Here is a 24981-nt window from a genome sequence, read left to right as displayed (position 1 = left end):
AACTCTTTGGCCTGAATGCCAAGCGTCACTTCTGGAGGAAACCTGGCACCATCCCTACGGTGAAGCATGGTGGTGGCAGCATCATGCTTTGGCAATGTTTTTCAGCGGCAGGGTCTGGGAGACTAGTCAGGATCGAGGGAAAGATGAATGGAGCAAAGTACAGAGAGATCCTTGATGAAAACCTGCTCCAGAGTGCTCAGGACCTCATACTGGGGTGAAGGTTCACCTTCCAACAGGACAACGACCCTAAGCACACAGCCAAGACAACGCAGGAGTGGCTTCGGGACAAGTCTCTGAATGTCCTTGAGTGGCCCAGCCAGAGCCTGGACTTGAACCCGATCGAACATCTCTGGAGAGACCTGAAAAAAGCTGTGCAGTGACGCTCCACATCCAACCTGACAGTGCTTGAGATGATCTGCAGAGAAGAATGGGAGAAACTCCCCAAATACAGGTGTGCCAAGCTTGTAGCGTCGTACCAAAGAAGACTCGAGGCTGTAATCACGGCCAAAGGTGCTTCAACAAAGTACTGCGTAAAAGGTCTGAATACTTATATAAATGTGATATCAGTTTCTTTTTTTATACATTTGCAAAATATTCTAAACCTGTTTTTGTTTTGTCATTATGGGGTATTGTGTGTAGATTGAGGAAAAAACCAAATGTAATCAATTTTAGAATAAGGCTGTAACGTAATAAAATGTGGAAAAAGTCAAGGGGTCTGAATACTTTCCCAATGCACTGACTTTCATTTAACTGCATGTCCAGCCCTAATATTTAGCCTCACAATTAATAGTTTTTTTTACCCTTTTTCTCCCCAATTTTGTGATATCCAATTGGTAGTTAGTCTTGTCCCATCGCTGCAACTCCCGTACGGACTCGGGAGAGGTGAAGGTCGAGCGCTATGCGTCCTCCAAAATAAGACCCTGCCAAGCCGCACTGCTTCATGACACACTACTCGCTTAACCCGGAAGACAGCCTCACCAATGTGTCGGAGGAAACATCGTACAACTGGTGACCGTGTCAGCGTGCAGCGGCCAAACCCTCCCCTAACGCGGACGACGCTGGTCCAATTGTGCGTTGCTTCATGGGTCTCCCGGTCGGGGCCGGCTGCGACACAGCCCGGGATCAAAACTGGATCTGTAGTGACGCCTCAAGCACTGCAGTGCCTTAGACCGCTGCGCCACTTGGGAGGCCTCACAGTGAGTCCAACCTCAACACAGTAATATCATTATCAGGTTACATTTGGATAGTCCAGATTTTCCATCTGTAGATGCTCTACAGATGGTCATACTATCAACCAACTGTATGTTGATAAGCAACTACTTACTAAGGTTAGGGTTAGGTTAAGAATAAGGGTAAGGGCTAGGGTAAGGGTTAAGATAAGGGTTAGGGTTAGAGCTAGGGTTTGTAGATAGTTTAAATGTTACTGTCTGTAGAGCATCTCCAGATGGACTATCCAAATAAAGTGTTACCTAACATCAGCCCACGTAACAACAAACTGTAATAGTATGAACAGTATGAAAATATTTGCACTAACTGTAAGTCGCTCTGGATAAGAGCGTCTGCTAAATGACTAAAATGTAAAAAATTTAAATGTAAAAATTAAGTGTTTTACCATTTTATTTTCAGGACAACCAGGGCTACTAGTGGAACACAACACAATGGACATAAATAGTGGCATTCATGAGTTTTATTGACAAATGTCAATTAAAAAATAAGGTCCGCCAAAGCAAAAACCTGAAGTTAATTTATATGAATGCTATAAGTACATAAATGGTTTGCTATTTCACAGTAAACAAATTAACAACTGACTTTCAGCACGCTTGTAGGGAAGGGCACTCAACATGTACGGCACTTACACAAATGACTGATGATTGGCTCAAAGAAATTGATAAGATTGTGGGAGCTGTTTTGTTAGACTTCATTGTAGCTTTTGACATTATCGATCATAGTCTGCTGCTGAAAAAATGTTTTACATCCTCTGCTATATCATGGATCGAGAGTTACCTGTCTAACAGAACACAGAGGGTGTTCTTTAATGGAAGCCTCTCAAACATAATCCAGGCATAGTCGGGCATACCACAGGGCAGCTGTCTAGGCCACTTTTTCCTATTTTTACTAATGACCTGCCACTGGCACTGAGTAAAGCCTGTGTGTCTATGTACTGTATGCTGATGACTCATCACTGCAACACTTAACAAAGAACTGCAGTCAGTTTTAGAATGGGTGGCAAGTGATAAACTCGTCCTAAATATGCCCCCCCCAACAAATGTCAATGTACTTTTCACGTGATCCAGATAACGGAGGTGCAGGTCCAGGTGACTGAGAATACAGTGGCTCTGAAAGAGGCACACAGCAAATTCAGTGAAAGCAGGAGGACCCTGCAGGTCGAGCTTCATTCTAGAGGTCTTCACGGTTCCGACCAAACCTGCATACCTGGGTACCAAGTGGGTTCGGGTCCAAAATTAAAACTTGTTCCTCGGGTCCGGGTCCTGTTTGATTGTCATCAGGTCTCGGGTCTATGTAACTACAGCTGATAGACCCGAATGGACCCGACCACGGCTCTACATAGCATATTTATTTTATGCTAATAAGATTAATTTATTGACTTATAGAAGGACTAGCCAACATATAAATACCTATTCGTGAACCAGAAGAGCAATGATGGTCGGGTTGTCCTCGGGTCCATTCAGGTCCGGGTCTCCATTATTTTTCTCTATGTTCGGGTCTGGGTCTGATTTATTCTCGGGTCCATCTGGGTCCAACTTTCTGGAGAAGACCTCCTACTTCAATCCCAGGTCAGCATGGTAAGAATAGCTCTGGATTAGCCTGCACAAAGGGCTATTACAGCCATCCGAGGCCATTGCTGAGGACACGAACAAGTACAAGAAGTCCTGCTATGACCTCTGCAGAGCAATCAAACAAGCAAAAGGACAATATAGGAACAAGGTGGAATCCTATTACATCTGTAATCATGAAGTGCTTTGAAAGGCTGGTTATGTCACACATCAACTCCATCATCCCAGACACCCTAGAACCACTCAAATTTGCATACTGTCCCAACAGATCCATAGACGACGCAATCTATATTGCACTCCACACAGCCCTCACCCACCTAGATAAGAGGAATACCTATGTGAGAATGCTGTTCATTGACTACAGTTCAGCGGGCCCCACAATGGTGTGTGTTTAGTCCCCTCCCGTACTCCCTATTCACCCACGACTGAGTAGCCACACACGACTCCAACACCATCGTCAAGTTTTCTGACGACACGACGATGGTAGGCCTGATCACCGGCAACAATGAGACAGCCTACAGGGAGGAGGTTAGTGACCTGGCAGTGTGGTGCCAGGACAACAATCTCTCCCCCAACATCAGTAAGACCAAGGAGCTGATCGTGGACTACAGGAAACGGGGAGGCGAACACACCCCCATCCACATGGGAGTAGAGCAGGTTGAGAGCTTCAAATTCCTTGGTATTAAAGGGCTTAAAATGCTCCACACATGACAGTGGCAGCGCCTCTTCCCCCTCAGGAGGCTGAAAACATTTGGCATGGGCCTTCAAACCCTCAAAGTTCTACAGCTGCACCATTGAGAGCATCTTGATTGGCTGCATCATTGCTTGGTGTGGCAACTGCCATCCAGGACCTCTATATCAGGCCCGGAAAGGAAGGCCCGGAAAATGTGTTAAAGACCCCAGGCACCGAAGCCATTTTAATTTATAACATTTTTGACATGCATTTTTCTGTTTATGACATACTTTTTTCCCTCACTGTATACGCTGCTGCTACTCTGTTTATCATATATCCTGATGCCTAGTCACATTTAAAATCAAAATCAAATCAAATTGTATGTCACATGCGCTGAATACAACAGGTTTAGACCTTACTGTGAAATGCTTACTTAAAAGCACTTAACCAACAAGCAGCGTTTTCTATTATAGTAAGAAAATATTTGCTATTTTTTTAATATAAACGAAAGTTTAAAAAAGTAACACAATAAAATAATAACGAGGCTATATACAGGGGGTACTGGTACCAAGTCAATGTGTGGGGGTATAGGTTAGTTGAGGTAATATGTACATGTAGGTAGGGGAAAAGTGACTAATCATAGATAATAAACAGCGAGTAGCAGCAGTGTAAAAAAAGGGGGTCAATGCAAATAGTTCGGGTAGCCATTTCATTAACTGTTTAGCAGTCTTATGGCTTGGGGGTAGAAGCTGTTAACAGCCTTTTGGACCTAGACTTGGTGCTCCGGTACCGCTTGCCGTGCGGTAGCAGAGAGAACATTCTATGACTTGGTTGGCTGGAGTCTTTGACCATTTTTAGGGCCTTCCTCTGACACCACCTGGTATAGAGTTCCTGGATGGCAGGAACCTTGGCCCCAGTGGTGTAATGGACCTTACCCCTATATACTGTCTATCTATCCCTACCACTCCAGTATCCCTGCACATTGTAAGTATGGTATTGGCTCTTTACTTTATTTTATAGAACTACTGATATTGATTACTGCATTGTTGAGAAAGAGCTTGCAAGAAAGGCATTTCATTGTACTTGTGCATGTGAGAACAAAACTTAAAACTTGAGAACTGTCAGGTCCTGTTCAACATCAAGTTAAGGCTGGAGACTGAGATCGCCCTGTACAGGAGGCTGCTGGACGGAGAAATTGGAGAAAACATGGAGAAATTACAGGTGGAGCTACATGACCTACTGGGTAAGGGGTAGTGGAACAACTACACTGTAAAAAATAAGTGTTGAATTAACTTTAAATCTAAGGCAACAAAAATATACTTTAATATTATTAGTAGATGTATCTTCCTGTTTTTGAGTAAATGGATTTACACAAATAAAGTCCAGGGAATTAATAATAGCCATACAAATGTATTGGATTTACTGATATGATTAAATATGAGTTGTCACACAAATATTTAGTAAACCCAACATATTAGTGTTTCAAGAACACTGAATGTTTAACATTAATGTATTTGATCATTTGCAATTTTAACCCACTTTGGCAGGCATTGTCGAGCACAGAGCTCAATCCACCAGCAGTCGCCTACCGGGAGGTAGAACTGCAAGCATTGCATGATACTGAGTTTGCCTCTATCATTAACAATGGTAATGGTGAGAATGTGTGGTATCATTATTGAACATAAATCTGCCTAACTGTTTTGATATCAGTTGAACATGCTGATCCATTACACCTTATGGCACAACAAGCTGCTTAATACTAATATAGAAATATACTTTCATTTCTTCAAACATGCATACAACAAACTCTAAAAATGTTGAATTACCCACAATCTTTAAAAAAATAGGAAAGTTGTTGCAAGAACTTAACATTACTAAGTTTAGAGAAATATTATTATAATAAAACATTTACTCATTTATTAAGATGTTGTAAATTAAATCACTCAATTTTCTATCTCTTTGGTTATCCTCATAAATATAATTTTTTGGGGGGTAAAATGAAATTAACAAATCATTGAAACGACTTGAACTCATTTTTATTAAGTATATTTCGGTTGTTGCTTTGTTTTTGTCCATTTAATTTCACCCCAGATTTTTTTTTCACAGTGTACAAGACCTGTAGGGATCAGGAACTGAGTATGTTGAGATGATAAAACTATCAAGCTATACAGCTCTAATAAAAGCATATCTTTGATGGGCATTAAAATGGTAGACATTAAACAGATGGCATTGTTATTTTGTTCGCTTGCTTTTTCTATGAGGCATAGGAATCATTATATTTGCAAATTAGATGCACACTAGTTTTCATGCAAATACTGTATGCACAAGGGCTCAGGTCTGGGCCCGGTTTCCCGATAGCGACTGCATTTAGGCTTACAAGTATTCTAACAATGCATCTTTCCTACAACGGCCGAAAGAGAGAACGTTCGCTAAGTGCGCCGTTGAGCCATCTGTTGATCAGTAGCGGTGCGTGGGTAAAACCACTGGGGAAGACAGGGTAAAAAAGCCATCTTACAACCTATGTGTTGTGATAATTGCGTTGGCTCTATAACCTGTTAGTTCATATGCCTTGCCACAGTGATATATAGGCCTAAGGCAGAGACAATAAGACACAGGGGCAGAATAAATTCAACCACACCTTTTGATTCATCACAAAACCGGAAAGCAACATCTGTCCTGTGGAGTCCAAAAAGCATATTGCATGTAAGAAACCGTTACATGAACTACAGCATGGTCAATCAAGTTAATGTTTCTGACATTTTCGGACTACTAAACAACTATTGATTTAGAACATCGGAGAGTTACCGCCAGGACCTCATAACAGGACCTCATAACTTCTGGAAATAAAAGTACATATTTTGTATTTAGTTTTCGATCAGAAAAAGGACATGTTTGACTTTCAGAAAAACATATTGGTCAAGCTCAGGCAATTATTTTTTCTGTGCATTTCCAACCTGTTAGATGCATAATCCTAACAGGGTGGAACCTAACAGGGTGGAAATTTGGAGCCCAAATTAGCCATAGCTCTGTGAGTGAGCAAGATTGAGCTAGCATAATGGTGAACACTTGAACAGGATTTTAACTTCACTATCAAACATATTTTAACATTTTGAAATTTGGTTAATTTATGAGTGGGACATACAGACTAACAACATGGAAAAATAGATACAACTGAGTGTTTAAATACTGAACAAAAATACAAACGCAACATGTAAAGTGTTGGTCCCATGTTTCATGAGCTGAAATAAAAGATCTCCAAATTCTTCCATATGCACAAAAAGCTTATTTCTCTCAAATTTTGGGCACAAATTTGTTTACATCCCTGTTAGTGAACATTTCTCCTTTGCCAAGATAATCCATCCACCTGACAGGTGTGGCATATCAAGAAGCTGATTAAACAGCATGATCATTATACAGGTGCACCTTGTGCTGGGGACAATAAAAGTTCACTCTAAAATGTGCAGTTTTGTCACACAACACAATGCCACAGATGTCTCAAGTTTTGAGGGAGTGTGCAATTGGCATGCTGGCTGCAGGAATGTCCACCAGAGCTGTTGCCAGAGAATTTTATGTTCATTTCTCTACAATAAGCCGCCTCCAATGTCGTTTTAGAGAATTTGGCAGTAAGTCTAACCGGCCTTACAACCGCAGACCACGCCAGTCCAGGACATCCACATCCAGCTTCTTCACCTGCGTGATCATCTGAGACCAGCCACCTGGACAGCTGATGAAACTAAGGAGTATTTCTGTCTGTAATAAAGCCATTTTGTGGGGAAAAACTCATTCTGATTGGCTGTACCTGGCTCCCTAGTGGGTGGGCCTATGCCCAGTCATGTGAAATCCATAGATTAGGGCCTAATTAATGTATTTCAATTGACTGATTTCCTTATATGAACTGTAACTAAGTAAAATTGTTGCATGTTGCACTTATATTTTTTTCAGTATATTTATGTACCTTGGCACCATTGTTTTCCCACCAAAGAAATGACATGTCCTGAATGTGGTGTCATTTTAGAAAGGAGTTGTTTTCTTAAATGGAGAATTACAACAAACTAACAGGGTGTAAAGTGATATCAGGGACACAAATAATCTTTAAAAAATGATAAATACAATAATCATGAAAGAAATGCTATTGATGAGAGAGATAATTTAACTAGGACTATAAAATAATGAAAGATTTTAAATTTAATTATTTTAAGGCTTATATTTGTGGAAGTTAATGAAGAACACCCGGGGACATGGCAAAAACGCCTACATCCTCTGAAAAAAAGTGTTGAATACATAAAATTCCCTTTCAAGATCCATATTTTTGTGTTTTTAAGGTAAAAGGACACCTGACCTTGTATTTAAAGCCTTTTGGAATCCACATTTTACCCTAAATAAGAAGTGCTATTTCTTGGGGACAGAAAAGACACCACATTGTAGGGATGACCCAGCTGCCTCCACTATTCCAGCACCATTTCAACATAATCAAATCACCTATGTTTAGCCTAATACAGTGACAACTAAAAGATTCCAAAAACAATTTAGTAATGTGGCTTTCCATAATACTGATTTCTGTGTGCGTACGGAAGTAGAAGAAACATGTTGACTCACCCTACTTGTTGAGAAACGCCAATGCCATCCTCCTTTTTTTCATGTTGCTGAAACGGTCTATGACTGTCATATTGTACACGCTATTAGTTTTTGTTGTCCTAGGCTACCTGGCTAAAATGCTTGCTCGCTAGCCTAACTTACTTTCAATGGCAACGATTAGCCAGCTAGTTAACATTAGCCTTTTGTCCCTTTCCTAAATTAGCCATGGACAGAGATAGGGATTTGGACTTGTGGTTTTACTTAATTCTCCGTACTGGCCAATGATTATAACGGCAAATCTGATCCAACCATAAATTCATCCATTGTGCCTCTGGCCTGCAAGGATGGAAGTTCAATATATAGCTAGATGTAGTAGTATTTTTTTATTGGTACATTTTTGGGGAAAGCCTGGCTTCCCTTGGCATCCATCAGTGGCGGTCGGTGCCGTTTAAGATGAGGGAGGACGATTATTTTTGTAATGAGCATGGCCCTATTTCTATTACAGCATGTTGGATGACTGTCATTCATATTCCATTCACCCAGTTCAATGTAACAGCGATAGGTTTAGACTACTACTTTATACTAAAATTTTCCCTATACCCATTATGAGGTTGCTACGTACAACCTAGCCTATGAATGAAAGTTTATAACGTAGGTGCACACAGGTCAAGAGAAAGATTTGAGGTGACAGACAGTAACATGTGGACAAACAATATCGGCTTGCACACTCTTGCCTGCATCTAGCTGATCTAGGGTGTAATCATTAGTCCAACAGTTGCAAACAAGTGTTTTCTATTGGACAAAATCAGGTATGTTTATCCCCAATTAGTCCCGTTTGCTTCCGTTTAAGAAACATTTTTCAACAGAATCAGCAGAATGATCACACGCAAACAGTTCACTTTCATAGCCACTTACAAACAGCTCGTTGTATTCCTTCTTGCATCTACGGGCTCTCCTCCTCTCACCTTTTCCCTTCGCTTGTGGACTTCAATGCACAAGTATGAAAAATGTATGCACTCACTAACTGTAAGTCGCTCTGGATAAGAGCGTCTGCTAAATGACTAAAATGTAAAATGTAACACATCAGCTGTCTGTGACCAGGCGAAAACACCTTTCCAAGCCAAACCATCTTATCATAACCTAACCACTACACACAGCCTACATCGTTGTCACCATATTATCTAAAGTAACATCATAGTCAACATAGCTAATAGAACTAACGCGTTAGTAAACCCGCTACAATCATGCAGCACAGCGTACAGTCAGTAAGCAGTTTGGCAGTTACACCGGCGGGCCGCGTGGCAATAAATTAGTAAAACCAAAAGCGTACCTTGACTTGGAAGAGTTCCAGTGTTGGATAGTCATAGCCAGCTAGCAAACATGGCATCCCTCTGTTTGAACCGGGTGTTTGAGTAGGCTAAACTAGCTAGCTGCATTTGCTAGCTAAGTAAGGGAAAGTGAGAGAACAATATTACGAAATATAGCTATCTCTCGCTCTCTCACTCTGTCTGTTAATAACTGTTGAAATTTAGTCTTTCTCTCTGAGTCAACTACTCACCACATTTTATGCACTGCAGTGCTAGCTAACTGTAGCTTGTGCTTTCAGTACTAGATTCATTCTCTGATCCTTTGATTGGGTGGACAACATGTCAGTTCATGCTGCAAGAGCTCTAATAGGTTGGACGACGTCCTCTGGAAGTTGTCATAATTACTGTGTAAGTCTATGGAAGAGGGTGAGAACGACGAGCCTCCTAGGTTTTGTATTGAAGTCAATGTACCCAGAGGAGGATGGAAGCTAGCTGTCCTCCAGCTACACCATGTTGCTACCCTACAGAGTGTTGTTGAGGCTACTGTAGACCTTCATTGCAAAACAGTGTTTTTTTAATCTATTATTTGGTGACGTGAATATATTTTGTATAGCTTTATCTAAAAAGGATATATTTTTTAATGTTTCACTATTTTTATGAAATTCACTGAGGAGGATGGTCCTCCCTTCCTCATCTGAGGAGCCTCCACTGGCATCCATGAATACATTTCACTGGCATCTAACGACCCACTTAGCTGTTCTACGAGTGGACTGAGGCAGGCGTTAGATTCCGAACCAAGTGCAACGTTAATAACGATGGTTTTGGGAAACGGCTGAGATTTAATGATGCTCCTACAAAAGGTTCTAACGATGAACTTAGCCTTAAGATGCCTTTGGAAAACTGAGCCCTGATATGGAAAGTGATATGACTGTGTTGTAATTACAGTATCCAATGGATCTTTGTTTTCATCTGTGCTTTTTTTAGTTGAGGTTGTTGTTGAGAAGAAACCTACAAAATATTTCCGAACAAAGACTGTGGTTGTCACCCAGACACTGATGGACGGCAAAGAAGTGTCTGAAGGTGAGGCTTAAGATGTCAAAAGATAACTGCCCAGTCAAGAAACATCTTCTCTCTAATCATTATCATCATCATGACACACCACAACACTCCTAGAATAACAGTTCATTGTTCAAAAATGACAAATGAGACAATTAAAGTAAAGTAAAAAACAATGTAAGGGCTGTATGTGTTTCTCTTCATCTACTGTATCATGTATAGTACATTATGAAAAGTCTGTTTCCTCTAAATGCATACAGAAAAGAAACGCAAAGTTGATGTGAGGTGAAAAGCAATATTACTCAAGCAACGTAAACTTAAAATCCCACAAAGTTATCGAGCTGTAAAAAATAATTGTCCCTATGCGACTTAGCACTCTCCATCCAGCTCATGAAGTGCTTTGAGAGACTAGTCAAGGATCATATCACCTCTACCTTACCTGTCACCCTAGACCCACTTCAATTTGCTTACCGCCCCAATAGATCCACAGACGATGCAATCGCCATCACACTGCACACTGCCCTATCCCATCTGGACAAGAGGAATACCTATGTAAGAATGCTGTTCATTGACTATAGCTCAGCATTCAACACCATAGTACCCTCCAAGCTCATCATTAAGCTTGAGGCCCTGGGTCTGAACCCCGCCCTGTGCAACTGGGTCCTGGACTTCCTGACGGGCCGCCCCCCAGGTGGTGAAGGTAGGAAACAACATCTCCACTTCGCTGATCCTCAACACTGGGGCCCCACAAGGGTGCGTGCTCAGACCCCTCCTGTACTCCCTGTTCACCCATGACTGCGTGGCCAAGCACACCTCCAACTCAATCATCAAGTTTGCAGATGACACAACAGTAGTAGGCTTGATTACCAACAATGACGAGACCGCCTACAGGGAGGAGGTGAGGGCTCTGGGAGTGTGGTGCCAGGAAAATAACCTCTCACTCAACATCAACAAAACAAAGGAGATGATCGTAGACTTCAGGAAACAGCAGATGGTGCACCCCCCTATCCACATCGACAGAACCGCAGTGGAGAAGGTGAAAAGCTTCCAGTTCCTTGGCGTACACATCACCGACAAACTGAAATGGTCCACCCACACAGACAGTGTGGTGAAGAAGGCGCAACAGAGCCTCTTCAACCTCAGGAGGCTGAAGAAATTCGGCTTAGCACCTAAAACCCTCACAAACTTTTACAGATGCACAATTGAGAGCATCCTGTCGGGCTGTATCCGATGTCACAGGAAGGCCAAAAAGATCATCAAGGACATCAACCACCCGAGCCACTGCCTGTTCACCCCGCTATCATCCAGAAGGCGAGGTCAGTACAGGTGCATCAAAGCTGGGACAGAGAGAATGAAAAACAACTTCTATCTCAAGGCCATCAGACTGTTAAATAGCCATCACTAGCACATTAGAGGCTGCTGCTGCCTTTTGAAGTCACTGGCCACTTTAAGAAATGGAACACTAGTCACTTTAATAATGTTTACATATCTTGCACTACTCATCTCATATGTATATACTGCATTCTATTCTATAATATTCTACTGTATCTTAGTCCATGCCGCTCTGTCATTGCTTGTCCATATATGAATATATTCTTAAATCCCATTCCTTACTAGTTTTGTGTGTATTGGGTATATGTTGTGAAATTGTTAGATATTACTTGTTAGATATTACTGCACTGTCGGAGCTAGAAGCACAAGCATTTCGCTACACCCGCTATAACATCTGCTAAACACGTGTATGTGACAAATAACATTTGATTTGATTTGTTCCATCTAGTCAGATATTTTTTTCCCTCAGGAAATGTCTGTTTATTCTGCATTTTAACCCAAAGTTCTCTATCTACCCCCCGACTGCTGGACTGGGCCTCAATTCCCATGCTATTTCACATTATTACTCTCAGTCCACTCTTGCTTTTGTTTGTTTTCCTTCACATTAGCTAGTCTGCATTTTGTTTGTTTATGCACAATTGACCTAATTTGGTCTCTATGGTGAGCCACTTGCATACTTGGTCAATGGGACATATGTGTCAATAAGATAATAATAACAGGTTGTTATTGGTTAGTTAGAATATTTGTTCAAAGTGAAGAAAAAAAACTAGACCAAAATATCAAGCAAAGGTTGAGAGAGATTGTTACACCTAAAATATTGTTGCCCAAATCATGATTATCTTATCTGTTCCCGAATTGCAGTTGTTATGTAAAACATGTGTAAAAAGTCAGTCTGCTGAGGCTGGTTCCTCCCCTCTCCCTGACCATGCACTGACTAGTGTTGTAAAGCTCTACTCCACACACACAGATATATTTTGTTAGAGCCAGAGATCTCCAGCCGCCTTGCATTAGAGGGATGAAAGCAGAGCAGCGGGTGGATCAGGGAGACAGAGCATTCCAAGCTGATTCCAGATGGGACGTGCAGAATATCTATACTGCATACCTGCCATTCCCCTGCATCACTGGGCTCCACTGGTCTCTCTGGCCAGGAGATTAGCCATGCAGGCAAGTGAGCCCTTTAGGTCCATAGAGATCATTCACACTATTATTCTGTCTCTCATCCCGTCCAATTCAAAGGAATACACAGCAATGTTTCATGGAGTCTTTCCTTGGAGGATGTAGGCCTATTGAAATGGCGCTGGAGAGGATGGCTGCCGTTTTATGGACTCTTAACCAACCGTGCTATTTTGTGTGTTTTTTCGCATTGTTTTTAACTTATTTTGTACATAATGTTGCTGCTACCGTCTCTAATGACCGAAAAGAGCTTCTGGACATCAGAACAACAATTACTCACCTTGAAGTGGACAAATAATTTTTATTTTATGAGTTGGACTAGAGGGATTTGCTCCAGACACCCGACAGGGCCCTCATCCCCGTCATTCGCAATAGAAAGAAAAGGAGATATCGCGGAAGGAGATCGGGGTGCTTGGTAAGGAGCCGGCGACGAGTGGCTAATCTGCCTTTGCCATCGATACTACTGGCCTACTTACAATCGCTTGATAATAAAATGGATGAACTACAGGCACAAATATCCTACCAATGGAACATTAAAAACTGTTATATCTTATGTTTCACCGAGTCGTGGCTGAATGATGACATGAATAACATACAGCTGGCGGGTTATACACTGTATCGGCAGGATAGAACGGCAGCCTCTGGTAAGACAAGGGGTGGTGGTCTATGTATATTTGTAAACAACGCACAATATGTAAGGAAGTCTCAAGGTTTTGCTCGCCTGAGTTAGAGTATCTCATGATAAGCTGTAGACCACACTATCTACCAAGATAGATATCTATATTTTTCGTAGCGGTCTATTTACCACCACAAACCGATGCTGGCACTAAGACCGTACTCAATGAACTGTATACGGCCATAAGCAAACAGGAAAACGCTCATCCAGAGGCGGCGCTCCTAGTGGCCGGGGACTTAAATGCAGGGAAACTTAAATCCGTTTAACCTAATTTCTACCAGCATGTTAAATGTGAAACCAGAAGAAAAAACTCTTGACCACCTTTACTCCACACACAGAGACACATACAAAGCTCTCCCTAGCACTCCATTTGGAAAATCTGACCATAATTATATCCTCATGATTCCTGCTTACAAGCAAAAACTAAAGCAGTAAGCACCAGTGACTCGGTCAATAAAAAAGTGGTCAGATGAAGCAGATGCTAAGCTACAGGACGGTTTTGCTAGCACAGACTGGAATATGTTCCGGGATTCTTCCGATGGCATTGAGGAGTACACCACATCAGTCACTGGCTTCATCAATAAGTGCATCAATGACGTCGTCCCCACAGTGACTGTACGTTCATACCCCAACCAGACACCATGGATTATATACAACATCCGCACTGAGCTAAAGGGTAGAGCTGCCGCTTTCAAGGAGCGGGACTTTAACCTGGAAGCTCATAAGAAATCCCGCTATGCCCTCCGACGAACCATCAAACAGGCAAAGCGTCAATACAGGACTAAGATTGAATCGTACTACACAGGCTCCGACACTCGTCGGATGTGGCAGGGCTTGCAAACTATTACAGACTACAAAGGGAAGCACAGCCGCGAGCCTACCAGACGAGCTAAATTACTTCTATGCTCGCTTCGAGGCAAGTAACACTGAAGCATGCATGAGAGCATCAGCTGTTCCGGATGACTGTGTGATCACGCTCTCCGTAGCCAATGTGAGTAAGACCTTTAAAACAGGTCAACATTCACAAGGCCGCAGGGCCAGATGGATTACCAGGACGTGTACTCTGAGCATGCGCTGACCAACTGGCAAGTGTCTTCATTGACATTTTCAACCTCTCCCAGTCTGTAATACCAACATGTTTCAAGCAGACCACCATAGTCCCTGTGCCCAAGAACACTAAGGTAACCTGCCTAAATAACTACTGACCCGTAGCACTCACGTCTGTAGCCATGAAGTGCATTGAAAGGCTGGACATGGCTCACATCAACACCATTATACCAGAAACCCTAGACCCACTCCAATTTGCATATCGCCCCAACAGATCCACAGATGATGCAATCTCTATTGCGCTCCACACTGTCCTTTCACACCTGGAGAAAAGGAACACCTATGTGAGAATGCTATTCATTGACTACAGCTCAGCGTTCAACACCATAGTACCCTCAAAGCTCATCACTAAGCTAAGGACCCTGGGACTAAACACCTCCCTCTGCAACTGGATCCTGGACTTCCTGACAGGCTGCCCCCAAGTGGTAAGGGTAGGAAACAACACATCCGCAACGCTGATCCTCAATACGGGGGCCCCTCAGGGGTGCGTGCTCAGTCCCCTCCTGTACTCCCTGTTCACTCATGACTGCATTGCCAGGCACGGCTCCAACACCATCATTAAGTTTGCCGATGACACAACAGTGGTAGGCCTGATCACAGACAACGACGAGGCAGCCTATAGGGAGGAGGTCAGAGACCTGGCCGTGTGGTGCCAGGACAACAACCTCTCCCTCAACGTGATCAAGACAAAGGAGATGATTGTGGACTACAGGAAAAAGAAGGGGGCCGAGCACGCCCCCATTCTCATCGACAGGGCTGTAGTGGAGCAGGTTGAGAGCTTCAAGTTCCTTGGTGTCCACATCACCAACAAACGAACATGGTCCAAGCACACCAAGACAGTCGTGAAGAGGGCACGACAAAACCTATTCCCCCTAAGGAGACTGAAAATATTTGGCATGGGTCCTCAGATCCTCAAAAGGTTCTACAGCTGCACCATCATGAGCATCCTGACTGGTTGCATCACTGCCTGGAATTGTGAACTGCTCGGCCTCTGACCGCAAGGCACTACAGAGGGTAGTGCGTACGGCCCAGTACATTACTGGGGCCAAGCTTCCTGTTATCCAGGAAGCTTTTACTGGGGCCAAGCTTCCTCTGACATACCAGGCGGTGTCAGAGGAAGGCCCTAAAAATTGTCAAAGACTCCAGCCACCCTAGTCATAGACTGTTCTCTCTGCTACCACACGGCAAGCGGTACCGGAGCGCCAGGTCTAAGTCCAAGAGGCTTCTAAACGGCTTCTACCCCCAAGCCATAAGACTCCTGAACATCTAATCAAATGGCTACCCAGACTATTTGCATTGCCCCCCTCCCCTCTTTTACGCTGCTGCTACTCTCTGTTTATTATCTATGCATAGTCACTTTAATAACTCTACCTACATGTACATATTACCCCAATTACCTTGACTAACCGGTGCCCCCGCACATTGACTCGGTACCGGTACCCCCTGTATATAGCCTCGCTATTGTTAATTTTACTGCTGCTTTTTAATTATTTGTTACTTTTATTTCGTATTATTTTAAATTGTATTTATGTGTTTTTTGTAATTGTTTTTATTATTTCATTTTTATTTAAGATCATTTTATAATTTTTTAAAATATATATTAATTTTTTTATTTAAATTTCTAATTGTGTAATACAGAAATATATTATAGGGCCTCCCGAGTGGCACAGCGGTCTAAGGCGCTGCATCGCAGTGCTAGAGGCGTTACTACAGACCCGGGTTCATTCCCGGGCTGTGCCACAACCGCCGTGGCCGGGAGTCTCATAGGATGGCGCACAATTGGCCCAGCGTTGACCGGGTTAGGGGAGGGTTTGACCGGTGGGGCTTTACTTGGCTCATCGCGCTCTACCGACTCCTTGTGGCAGGCCGGGTGCCTGCGGACTGACCCCGGTCGCCAGTTGAACAGTGTTTCCTCCGACACATTGGTGCGGCTGGCTTCCGGGTTAAGCTGGCGGGTGTTAAGGAACGCGGGTTACGCAGGTCATGTTTCGGAGGATGCATGACTCCACCTTCGCCTCTCCTGAGCCCGTTGGGGAGTTGCAGCGATGAGACAAGATCGAAAATTGAGGAGAAAAAGGGGGTAAAATACAACAACAAAAAAATACAACAAAAAAAAGAAATATATTATAGAGTAGGAGGGAGATAAAGCCGTGTCGGCTACTGTCTGTGTTTGGTAATGTCTTTGGCTTCGCTCTGGGTGGTTTGAGCCCAGTCATGGTCAGTGTTGTAACCTGACAGGAATGAGAATTTAAGCTAGTGCTCTAAAATGGGATGAAATTACAGAGAAATTTGGAATGAACAAACAGAAAACTTAGTGCAATGGAGAGACAGGCAAAGACTAGACAGCTCAAAGTAATTGGCCAGTTATCTCAGGTCAGGTTATCTCAGCCTATTTTATAACTTAATTCAGAGTACATAAATGACGCTGCAGCACCAGATAATGAACAGTCACTTCAGAATAACTGACTTCAAGCATGAGTCATATACATTTTGGGTCAAAGGTTGCTAATAACCACTCTCTCCTCTACCAGACACGTCTGTAGGATGTGGCCTTCTCTGCTCTGAGTCAGTCCCCCTGCGGGCAGAATGGGAAGCGTTTCCTCCCAGACTGCTCACAGAGAGGGGGGAGGTAAGGGGGTGGATTCAGTAAGAACAGAACTGTGAAAGAGGCCACTGTCCAGCTAGCTGCCGGTGTCTTCCTCCATTTCATTTTTCCATTTCTGATGCATGGGTGGAGAGCTGGAAATTTCAGACGAACCGCACAAAGACATGTTTTGGCTGCTTTGGTTGTGCATGAGTCACTCAGACTGGTCCCAGTGGTCTGTCCCAGTGGAAATTCCAACCAGAGAACTCAACGACCAGTCACAGAGAGCCACACAGTATAGTACAATTTACATGATTACCCCTTTCGGCTAAAAATACAAAGAAACCAAACTTCTACTTCTTGCTGTAAGATTTCACAGTGTGCATGAGCTCTTCCAGTAAATCTGTGAGGAGTTACCATGAAAACAGATCTGGGAGTAACATTTGTTTTGAAATAAACTCAGAAATGATTCACTAACTATTATGAAATGAAACTAAAGAAATGGGAACTTGTTATTCTATGCCAGTACCAATGTAAGCACGTAATCTAAAACCTAACCTTGGTATTCTTTGAATGAGTAACTACCACAGATTCCAGAATTGAAGGTAAATGATTAAAACATGTGGTAATGGTGTCTGACTACAGTAGCTCAGGGTCCTTTAGTTCCTTGTGTACAAAGACCACTGTACTTTGCTATGTGAATACCGTGTAGAGAAAGGAATTTAATAGCAGGAAGGGAGAGTCGACATTTACAGTGAACAAAGGTTAAAATGACCCCCCCAATCATAACAACCCACCCACACCTACTAAGTTCAACAGATCTTTCCACCAACATGAAAGGCCCATGGACACGACAGGTTCACTGTGTCAACCTGTTCTGGACAAGACATTGGAAAACAAAATCCAGCTAGTTTCCTGTTTACCGTTATGAGTGGAAAACAAGGTCTGGGGTAGTCCTGTCCACCCCATTTACAATCCTTTGTATCTGGGCACTGAGACAGAGGTATAAGTCAGGCCAGAGGAATGTAGGGAGGGGAGACCAAGCCATGTGGTTAAACACCAACAGTGCTATTTGATGATTAGGTCAGACATTCACTCAGAGTCCTGTCTGAGTGCTAATTGTCTAGGAATCCATCTTAGAGACAACTCTTCCCCCTCTATGCTGCAGGTGCTCCCACCTGGGTATATTTGTTGTGAAGGTCCTTAGTCTTCAGGACATTGTGTCAATACTTTGTCTCGACTTGACATCACTCTAGTAACACGTTGGATGTTTTAAGTGAGCTATTCTTTCATGGCGCTCCATTACAAGGACATTTGTTACCTAGACCAATGTTTTCTAGTACACCAGTACCCCCAACAGCACACATTTCTGTTGTAACCCCAGACAAACTCACTCATTGAGGGCTTGATGATTAGTTGATATGTTGAATCAGGTGTGCTTGTCCGGGGCTACAACAAAAATGTGTGCTGTTAGGGGTACTGGAGGACTGGAGTTCAGAGAGGGTTTGTGTTTATTTACTGAGTTTACTGATGAAATTAGTGTACATCCATCAGGTTGGCATGAGCTTTGATTTACTCAGAGGCATTGGGGTGATTTAAGGCATAAGAATCCTGTTTTTGCACAGATCTCTGGCGACATTCACAGAAAACTTGCTCTGTAACAAATATCAAGTCAAAGTTGTGTCATTCACATGGGATACATTATTTGTTTACAGAGCAAGTTTTTTGTGAATGTTGCCAGAGAAACAGGGCAAACACACTCATGGCTTCTGAGTAAACTATCTTTATGCTATAAAATAGATACAGTGAGGGAAAAAAGTATTTGATCCCCTGCTGATTTTGTACGTTTGCCCACTAACAAAGACATGATCAGTCTATAATTTTAATGGTAGGTTTATTTGAACAGTGAGAGACAGAATAACAACAACAAAAATCCAGAAAAACGCATGTCAAAAATGTTAGAAATTGATTTGCATTTTAATGAGGGAAATAAGTATTTGACCCCTCTGCAAAACATGACTTAGTACTTGGTGGCAAAACCCTTGTTGGACGTCAGACGTTTCTTGTAGTTGGCCACCAGGTTTGCACACATCTCAGGAGGGATTTTGTCCCACTCCTCTTTGCAGATCTTCTCCAAGTCATTAAGGTTTCGAGCCTGACGTTTGGCAACTCAAAACTTCAGCTCCCTCCACAGATTTTCTATGGGATTAAGGTCTGGAGACTGGCTAGGCCACTCCAGGACCTTAATGTGCTTCTTCTTGAGCCACTCCTTTGTTGCCTTGGCCATGTGTTTTGGGTCATTGTCATGCTGGAATACCCATCTACGACCCATTTTCAATGCCCTGGCTGAGGGAAGGAGGTTCTCACCCAAGATTTGACGGTACATGGCCCCGTCCATCGTCCCTTAGATGCGGTGAAGTTGTCCTGTCCCCTTAGCAGAAAAACACCCCCAAAGCATAATGTTTCCACCTCCATGTTTGACGGTGGGGATGGTGTTCTTGGGGTCATAGGCAGCATTCCTCCTCCTTCTCCTCCTCCAAACATGGTGAGTTGAGTTGATGCCAAAGAGCTCGATTTTGGTCTCATCTGACCACAACACTTTCACCCAGTTCTCCTCTGAATCATTCAGATGTTCATTGGCAAACTTCAGACGGGCCTGTATATGTGCTTTCTTGAGCAGGGGGACCTTGCGGGCGCTGCAGGATTTCAGTCCTTCACGGCGTAGTGTATTACCAATTGTTTTCTTGGTGACTATGGTCCCAGCTGCCTTGAGATCATTGACAAGATCCTCCCGTGTAGTTCTGGGCTGATTCCTCACCGTTCTCATGATCATTGCAACTCCACGAGGTGAGATCTTGCATGGAGCCCCAGGCCAAGGGAGATTGACAGTTCTTTTGTGTTTCTTCCATTTGCGAATAATCGCTCCAACTGTTGTCACCTTCTCACCAAGCTGCTTGGCGATGGTCTTGTAGCCCATTCCAGCCTTGTGTAGGTCTACAATCTTGTCCCTGACATCCTTGGAGAGCTCTTTGGTCTTGGCCATGGTGGATTGTTTGGAATCTGATTGATTGATTGCTTCTGTGGACAGGTGTCTTTTATACAGGCAGGTAACAAGCTGAGATTAGGAGCACTCCCTTTAAGAGTGTGCTCCTAATCTCAACTCGTTACCTGTATAAAATACACCTGGGAGCCAGAAATCTTTCTGATTGAGAGGGGGTCAAATACCTATTTCCCAAAATCAATTTATAACATTTTTGACATGCATTTTTCTGGATTTTGTTGTTGTTATTCTGTCACACACTGTTCAAATATACCTACCATTAAAATTATAGACTGATCATTTATTTGTCAGTGGGCAAACGTACAAAATCAGCAGGGGATCAAATACTTTTTTTCCCTCACTGTAAGATAAGCATTCTACATACGCACTAGCTGTGAGAAATGGCGGCCCTCCCTGGCCTGGACACCTGTCATCAGGGAGTGTGTGACTGTGACCACACAGCTTTAACAGGGACCACAGTGAGGACAGGATCATCAAGGGACTGTCACCATCATCACACCCCTCCACTGACCAGGCCGCAGGCGTGGCTGGTCACAGCACTTTGCACAGCAGTCATGCAGATCTACTGCTTTAATCCTAGCTACTTCCCACTCCTCACCAATGACTAATCCCCATTACCAATGACCAATGACTAATTCCAAAGCCTATTGCTGTTGGAATAATGCCTTGGCTTCTATCCTGGTTATACTTTCAGATCACTTCCTGTATTTGCAGATAAGAGCCATTGGACCATTTCAGAATACCACAGGATTTTTTTAAATGACATACAGTATAATTACCAGCAGGCTATGTATAAATCTAATTTCATGCTTGCTTAATCACTTTTCTTATCTGAGTATTACATCTGAAATTCCCCGGCATGACAGCTCTGACTATGATACAAGACAGGAGCAGCCCAGGCCAAGTTGCAATCGTGTCTACTGTGTTCCCCCGTTTGGACTAGTTGGCTTTTGGCCTCTCATTCCAGTCAGATATGACCAAAAAAGGGTACTTTCTGCTATTGCTGGGAATCAGGCAATATCTCTCGCCTACACAGCAGTGGAAAAATTACTCAGTAGTTGTGGGGCAGAGTGGAGGAATGTTGCAAACCGCTACTTGGCATTAGCACTAAAACTCATAAAATATTATACCAAGGGAAGCCAGGAATGATTTATCTGACTGTAAGAAACATGTTGTTATCTGAGAGTGATATAGATCTGTTGAATCATCGTATTGAATTACACTGTATAATCTGCTTGATCACTGTGCATTTTGATGGGGCAGATTGCTGTAGCGTCTGAGGTATCTCTAGTTGGAGCTTTGTAACTCACTGCCTTCAGGATTGTCTGAAGGCACAACAGGAAAATATCATAGCTCTGTCATTGTTGTTGAATGCTCTTTATCTGGCATCTGTCTGGAGATAATACCGTATGTCTGAGCCAGGAGACGTGGGAGTGTGTGTGTTTCTCACAGGTAAGGCTGACTCACAGGAGACAGGACACACACAGACATAACAGCAGGGCTTTCTCACACCCACACATATTATGTGCATGCAGCACAGGACAAACATACTCCTATATTCATAGCTTTGACTTTGAGTCATAGTGAAGGAATATGAGAATGCTGATAAGGCTTAAACCTGGATATGACAGAGAACTGTGTCAACTGACACAGTACGAATTCAACTGATAGCATTTCAGTTGCACTTTCACTGCTCACTTAGAAACAACCTTGAGATTCCACTTTTAGCCAGTTAACCCTGGTGTTACGTAAGAGGACTAGATGTTCTGACCTCCTCCCAGGGCTTCACCGGCTAACTTATCAAACGCTAGCCCAGCCAAACGCTCCTTATGAAAACAGGAAAAAGACAATTGAAAGTATTTGAGTCAGGAGTTTGGTAGGATCAGGATATTTAAACCATAGTTGGTCTGTTTATACAAAACATGCCTGTGGGAACAAAACAGGTCATTTCTTGAAGCTGACACATCAGGTACTCAATCAAATGCACAACAGTAATATGAACCGTTGTTTTTTCATTTCACCACCTATAAGAATCAGAGAGGATTTTTGCCAATCATCAGGGCCCAGTTTTTCAAAAGTTATCCGATTGGATTTCAGCAATTGGATTGGATTAAATGTTAGAACAGTTTTTTTCTGGGCCTCCCCAGAGTGGTCTAAGGCATTGCATCGCAGTGCTAGAGGGGCACTACAGATCCGGGTTCGATCCCGGGCTGTGTCGCAGCCGGCGCGACCGGGAGACCCATGAGACAGCGCACAATTGGCCCAGCATCGTCCGGGTTAGGGGAGGGTTTGGCCGGCTGGAATATCCTTGTCCCATTGTGCTCTAGCGACTCCTTGTGGTGGCCGGGCGCATGCACGCTGACTTCAGGTCGCAGGCTGGCTTCCGGGTTAAGCGAGCAGTATGTCAAGAAGCAGTGCAGCTTGGCGTGTCGTGTTTCGGAGGACGCATGTCTCTCAACCTTCGCCTCTCCCGAGTCCGTACGGGAGTTGCAGTGTTGGGACAAGACTAACTACTAATTGGATATCACGAAATTGGGGAGAAAATAATAACGTGTCGTTCTATTCATTCTATATCCGATATAATTAAATGCATAGAAATAAAATGGGAGTCTCCATTCAAGTCAATGGTTTCCCGTTATATTAATTATATTTTTATGCATTTAATCCTATCCGATAGGCGAAATCGAGATCTAAAAAAAAAAAAATTGGGCCCCTAGATAGGGATAAGGATTTGGTCATCCAATCTGACCTTTAACAACTGTGGTCAGTTGTTATATTGAGAAGTGTTAAATAAATGTATCTACTTACTTATAAGTGATATGCAGGCTCTATTATTTTTAATCAAGGTACCTTTATTCATATAGTATACTCATCTCCATTTCCCTATGACAGTTTAGAAGTAGTACCATAACCTGTCCAGTAGACGGTAAGGTGTAGGCCTGTTCAAAGCACTGAAAATCCAGATTCTGTGATCTTGATATTGTGGTATCTGGATAAAAATTATCCTATCCGATTATTTTGGGGGGGATACGGCTCAAAAACAGCCAGATTGATCTGATCCTGGATCACAAAAAAGAGGATTACAGATTCCGGAATATTCTGATCCAGATTTTTTAAATTGAAAAACTGGGCCCCAGATTATGATGCATCAAATGTACCACGAGGGTGAAAATATGACCTTAAGTGGGCCCTACAATTTGAAGCCTGCTATGTATCTGGCACAACAGGCACATATTTGGCACATATTATCTCCTGACTGTAGACATTACTGCACTCTAGAAATTATGAGTTCAACAAGGGTTCTTCTAAGATCCTCAAAGTTCTTCGAAGAACCTTAGGGTTCTTGGCACTGAAAATGGCCCCCAAAAGATAATTCCAAGAACTCCATAGGAGGTGGGGTTCATCAAGGAACCTCCTTAGTTGGTGGGGGTTCTCGCAGGAACCGAACTGCCCAACTGAAACAGGACAGCAGGTGCAGGCACTTAACTGACAAATGTAAAGATCTCCTCAATTTAAGGTAAGGTTTGTTGTCCCTTATATGATCTAAATTGATATTTGTATATTATGATACCATCTGTCTTTTCATATTTGTACCAATCTTTCTAAAACAGAAAATGGACACAATTCAATGGATATCAATCAGCAAAGAGGTAAGAATATGTAGGCTATAAGAATGTGTTGAAGGCTAGCTGTATTGGGTGCAGATGACTAAACTGCTCACTTTTGTGTCTGTGTCTGCAGCTATACAGACGAGGAGGCATACAAAGGTATGTACATTTATATTGGTACAGTGGGGGAAAAAAAGTATTTAGTCAGCCACCAATTGTGCAAGTTCTCCCACTTAAAAAGATGAGAGAGGCCTGTAATTTTCATCATAGGTACACGTCAACTATGACAGACAAAATGAGAAAAAATATCCAGAAAATCACATTGTAGGATTTTTAATGAATGTATTTGCAAATTATGGTGGAAAATAAGTATTTGGTCAATAACAAAAGTTTCTCAATACTTTGTTATATACCCTTTGTTGGCAATGACACAGGTCAAACGTTTTCTGTAAATCTTCACAAGGTTTTCACACACTGTTGCTGGTATTTTGGCCCATTCCTCCATGCAGATCTCCTCTAGAGCAGTGATGTTTTGGGGCTGTCACTGGGCAACACGGACTTTCAACTCCCTCCAAAGATTTTCTATGGGGTTGAGATCTGGAGACTGGCTAGGCCACTCCAGGACCTTGAAATGCTTCTTACGAAGCCACTCCTTCGTTGCCCGGGCGGTGTGTTTGGGATCATTGTCATGCTGAAAGACCCAGCCACGTTTCATCTTCAATGCCCTTGCTGATGGAAGGAGGTTTTCACTCAAAATCTCACGATACATGGCCCCATTCATTCTTTCCTTTACACGGATCAGTCGTCCTGGTCCCTTTGCAGAAAAACAGCCCCAAAGCATGATATTTCCACCCCCATGCTTCACAGTAGGTATGGTGTTATTTGGATGCAACTCAGCATTCTTTGTCCTCCAAACACGACGAGTTGAGTTTTTACCAAAAAGTTATATTTTGGTTTCATCTGACCATATGACATTCTCCCAATCCTCTTCTGGATCATCTAAATGCACTCTAGCAAACTTCAGACGGGCCTGG

Source organism: Coregonus clupeaformis, chromosome 30 (genome assembly GCF_020615455.1).
Source record: "Coregonus clupeaformis isolate EN_2021a chromosome 30, ASM2061545v1, whole genome shotgun sequence".
NCBI lineage: Eukaryota > Metazoa > Chordata > Actinopteri > Salmoniformes > Salmonidae > Coregonus > Coregonus clupeaformis.
The sequence above is the reverse complement of the archived record's forward strand: the minus strand, read 5'-3'. Positions refer to the sequence as shown.